This window comes from Capsicum annuum, chromosome 9, assembly GCF_002878395.1.
Source record: "Capsicum annuum cultivar UCD-10X-F1 chromosome 9, UCD10Xv1.1, whole genome shotgun sequence".
NCBI lineage: Eukaryota > Viridiplantae > Streptophyta > Magnoliopsida > Solanales > Solanaceae > Capsicum > Capsicum annuum.
This window is the reverse complement of record NC_061119.1, coordinates 119057436-119062905: the sequence shown is the minus strand read 5'-3', so window position 1 is coordinate 119062905 and position 5470 is coordinate 119057436. Positions and strand designations below refer to the sequence as shown.

The window sequence follows — 5470 nt, the reverse complement described above, 5'->3', positions numbered from 1 at the left end:
TATTTATATCATGGCTTAGCTCAGTCAATCAATGATACCTACTTATTACCTGCTGTATTGGTACTCATACTACACTTCTGTACATTTTTGGTGCAAATTCAAGTACTAGTTATCATCGTTGATTGTTGATCGTGTGGTGTTGATTTTTCTAAAGATAGGTTGAGCACTTGGAGTCAGAGTTGCATATTTCCTTCTATATTTTGATATTCAGTCTTTAGTTAAAGAAACAAATGTTTTTGGCTATTCTAAGTCTTTGAGTTGTATTATTATTAGATGCTCTTGTACTAGCTCTACTAGGTTGTAGGATAGTATCTCCTATTGACTGTCTTATTTATTTAGAATACTTCGGTTATTTATAAGTGTGTTGTATATTTTTACCTATGATTTGGAATTTTCCACCAAGTTAACCCATTGCATTTAGCTCTGGGATACAGTTTGGTTTAACTACTAGCGGGGTAGAGTAGGTGCCATCATGACTCGTAAATAGGGTTGTAACAAGTTCATTGGCTTGTCACGTGAGGATCCTCAAGTTCATTCAAAACTTTCTCAAGATCAGTGACACTTTGATTCCCTCAGGAGTCTCTACAAACTATGAACACTTATTATTTTCTCATTCTCCCTTTTGGATGAAGCAAAGGGATGGCTGAAGGTAGAACCTTCAAATTCCATCACCACATGGGATGACCTAGTAAGGAAGTTCCTTATTCTATTTTTCCATCTGGTAAGACTGCAAGGCTAAGAAGTGAAATATTGAGTTTCAAGTAAAAGCCTGAGGATAATTTATATCAAACATGGGAGAGCTTCAATGGTTTTCTTAGAGATTTTACTCATTACCAACAATCTGATGATAAGATAGCCCACACTTTTGTGGAGTGTCTTGACCAAAATACCAAGATTTAGTTAGAATCGGAAACAAGTAGGTCAAGTAATGAAGAAGACATATTATGAACTATAATTCTTCTTAATTGTATTGAAAAGGGTAATTCACACTGGCATGGTGCTACATTCGGAGGTTTGGTAAAGAAGTTCATAAGTATGATTGATGTAGATAATATTAATACTTTTTCTACTCAATTAGCACCATTTCAAAATCAAGTGATTGGGTAGCTTAGCAAGTTAAACTTGTCAAGGCCTGAAACCTAGGTTAATGTTGTTCAATGGTACAGACTTGATATGAGATTTGTAGTATTAGTGGTCACTCTACAGATTTATATTGAGAAAATTTGGAGACGATGAATTTTTCGAGCAATGTGCAAAAAGGGAATTAAAATAATGGTATTGCTTATAACTATAACTTGAAAAGTCAATCCAACTACTCTTACGGCTATAATTAGGCCGAACCTCAATAGTTTCAACATCAACAGGGTATTCAGACTAAAAATATAAAAGAGACTTTGAAAAGATTTTGGACAACCAAGAACAAATGGTTGTAGATATCAAGAATCAATAATTGGCTCAAAAGAATTTAGAGATACAGAAGAGCCATTTAGTTCTGGCACAAAACACAAGACATCAAGGGGTTTGCCTAGTAATATAGAGCAAAATCCAAAGCAAGTTATGGAAATCACCTTAAAGTGTGGTAAAGATTATGTCGATGCATCTTTAAAGAATAATCATGAGGTACAAGAGGATTTGATCACACTATAATGACCTAATTCTTCATGTCAAGATGACACCTACTATCACCCACAAGTAGGTAAGTTAACTCGATATCTGGAATTTCTTGTAACGGACTATCAAGAGAGATGAATTTTCATTGCAAAATAAATATGATAAAAGACTAATACATATAAGATAGTCCAAAAACCTGGTGGAGTCAATAAAAGGGCTTCTAATACAATAAGAGTACAAGGCTCAATATTGAATAAAATATGTAACTACAACCCATCTTTGTATATAATATAAATATCAGTCCAATCCATAAGAGGGCTAATTGTAGTACTTTGAACGCCAATAGCTCAACCCAAATCACTGATACATAGCTTCTTTATATGACACATACAACAATGTTGAACCCATACTATGATTTGTAGACTGCAAAAATGTAGAATAAGTACCTAACACATGGTTCTCAGTAGGTAATTGTCGACTGAGCTCCAAATATAATGAAATACAAATAACATACAAAGTAGGACTTTAAACTACAAAGCAAATATCGAGGATGGTAATCACAGTAAGGCTAAAGAGGAAATAATGATAACCTATCCTATTCTAGTAGTACTTAGAAACTAAAGCACTGTACCATCTATCACTTGCTAATATACAAATAAAGAGTAGAAGAAAGATATATATTAGTATACCAGGTTAAGGAATACATATACAATATGAAAAAATAAAGGGAAAAAGGGATATACGGTTATATCGTAAATAAATATATGTATACAATGCTAACTCAAATGTAATAACCTAAGGTAGTAAATCTAGCATCTCAAGGCATCCTTAATAAATAAGAAAGATAAAACTAGTGTGATCTGGGCCTATTGTCACAATGTATAACCATGAGATAATTACTTGTACTATAATAATCATAAAAGTGAAAGTAACCAGAATCATACCTTAAATCTCAATACTAGTCCATAATCAACCTGCCATAAACTAGATATAATAATGATAATACAATAACCAGCTAGTTTGGACAAACAATATCTTAACCAGGCCTCATAAATTAAAAGTTTCCATGAACACACAAAAGATGACAAGCAGCACTCATAAACTATACCTATGGAACCCCTCATAAGGCTGCTAGATATTGGAATAAAATGACATACTGGTGATAGGCAATGTCCATGTATGAAAAAATGCAAAGTAAATTATTAATACCATAACCGATTCAATTGTCATAACGTAACCTAGTGTATACAACTCATCCAACTCAAATACTCGCAAAGGAAGGACCTATGATGATCTCTCTTCTCTGCCACAATATCTCAAGGACAAAGGGGATCCTAAGGGGTTTGGGAGTACCTGTATACACTAACCTGGTCTCGATCTATGATTTTTAATCATCATCATCATCATTAATCTACTCTGTCTAGTATTAGAGAGATGTATATATAATAAATACACGGACTCAAATTGCGACAAAATGAATGTAATTCTGTAAATGCATTGTCAACATTCAACTCTGGGACAAAATCATCATAAAAGTGTCAAAAGAGTCAGAAAATCTTTGGATAGAAGAAAATAGTGGTGATAAAACCATAGATTCAAATGTATCTTTGTCAAATTTCTAAAACATCATTTTTAGTTTCGAAAGCTCATAAATCATCCATTAAGGTGGTACAATTTCCATTATAAAATAATCTATTTTAAAAGTAAAAAGAAGGAATAAATCTTTTTTTAGAAAAAAAAGTAATAAAATCATATTTTCGCAATCTAAGACTGCCCATAGTCGTAACATAATGCATAGAAGTACAAGTGACCCGAAGCTAACCTATAGACGGGTGAACACTACAATTACTGAAGAAGTAACAAAATACTAGGTGGAAGCTAAACTGAAGTAATCTGGTATAATGATAAAAGGATCAATGTTGAATAAGAATATCAAAACTAGAACTATCTCACAAAACCAACATGCTTAAATATAACTAACTTTCTATCTAAAAACCTCTACACATAGGAGCTATTGGGACCTTCCCCAACTAATTCCAATTTTATAAAACTAAAAGAATACTCATAACTAGTCCTCAAATGATGAGGACTCACCAAAAACTATTACTGAATGTGGTACCAAACCATATTAAGAGTGATCTGGATATTGAGAATTGAAACCTACATTATAAGATAATATAGCACAGGAAAAATATGTAGAGTATGTTAGATGGAAAAACTAACTAATATAAGCTGAACATGAATGCATGAAACATGGTAAACTGAAGCAAGACCAAGAATAAACATGTACTGAATGAAAATTGAATAACTGAATATCAGGTCATGCATAGTCTGAAACTAAAACATAAACTGTGGACTGTGGGAGATAAAATTAACTGACATACCCCAATCTGAGCTGATCGGAGTCCAAACTTTAACCCACTTGGATGGATGTTCAGTACCTTGCAAAGGGTACAAACACTGGCTATCATGGATCTAGTAAAATGATTTCTTGAAGGACTAGGGCGTCCATCCTCAACTGGAAGGTGACCCCTTGTAAGCTATGATGGCACCATAGTTTAGTAACTTAGGTACTTATAGTAAAGGTCTTAGTCCTAACTAATGGGTGAACCTTCATCCCTGTGTTCACTTGGTGCAAAGTACTACTCCCAACTGACTGACATTGATATCTGATATATATTCTCAATATGATTACATTCTAAAAATATAAAAAATGGATAATATAAAGTGCTCAAGAACATATAAGTTGATGTATACATGAACTCCTAGGTATTGGTTGTTCATAACCTACTAACTCTTAACATGATAACGTTAAACAAAAAATAATGAGTATTTTTGCAATTCAAGCCTAAAACTCAACAATTAATCAATTTAAGGGAATTCATGATATGAGTATGGAAAGATGCTAATCTTATGGGAAGACGCGTATTCATGGTTCAGTTACAAGAATAAATTTAAGAATCTAAGAAAATTCATAGTTGTCATGGAACCCTAAACATGAAAAGAGGATTAAACTTGAGAATTTAAGAAGTCTTTAGGACTCGATAGGTGGAAGGAATGCATTGATGAAATTACACATAACTAGAGATAAAATCTATGGAGAATCTTTGGAATTTGTTCTTAGAGTTGAAGAACCCTACTTTGCCTTTGGAGAAGAGAGAATTGCCCCTTTTCTAATTATCGCTTGATTTTTTTATTTATGAGGGATTTTGGAGATTTATCATTATATTCCAGCCTTAGGAGAGATAAATGATATATTTTTATGGTTAAAAGAGAGGGAAGAGAACAAAAAGCCATTATTAAACATTCTAAAATTTTAGAGAAATAGTCATGATGATTAAGGCTAGGACTCGTAGGGTGTGGTGACGAGTCATGGCCTGGACTCATGAATTGAGGACCTACACCTTGGGCCCTTACTATTATGACAACAACTCTTGTTTTGACGACTCATATAGTCTGACCATGAGTCATCGTGAAGGGTCATTGTCAAGGGGTTAATTTCTAGGTTCCTCACTGTCGTGACAACGAGTCTACACTCCAACTCATTGTGTCTAAAAATGATTCATTTCCAGAGTCATTGTTGCTGGCAGTTTGACAGTTCCTCAGTCATTTTTCAAGAACTTTTTACTATTATATTGGATTAAGGAGAGACTAGTGGCATTATGAAGCTAATCCAATTGTCTACATGCTAGTGAATCTAGAGCATAAAATTTGGAGTCTTACACATTTTCAGTTGGAATATAACGTTGAGTGAGGTGAATATAAAAAATTTATGCATTTCATCACCAGTATCCAAACAATACAATTATAAGTGTCTAAACATCCATAAGATATGTCTATGACCTTTGCAAGGATAGAT

The 5470-nt window shown here is 33.4% G+C and overlaps 1 non-coding gene across 1 annotated transcript; it reads right to left on the bottom strand.

Annotated features, from left to right (window-relative positions):
* Window positions 1-732: 732 nt before the first annotated feature.
* Window positions 733-836, bottom strand: LOC124887507. Its single transcript, XR_007045279.1, has one exon. It is a non-coding gene; the product is annotated as a small nucleolar RNA R71 (small nucleolar RNA).
* Window positions 837-5470: the final 4634 nt, after the last annotated feature.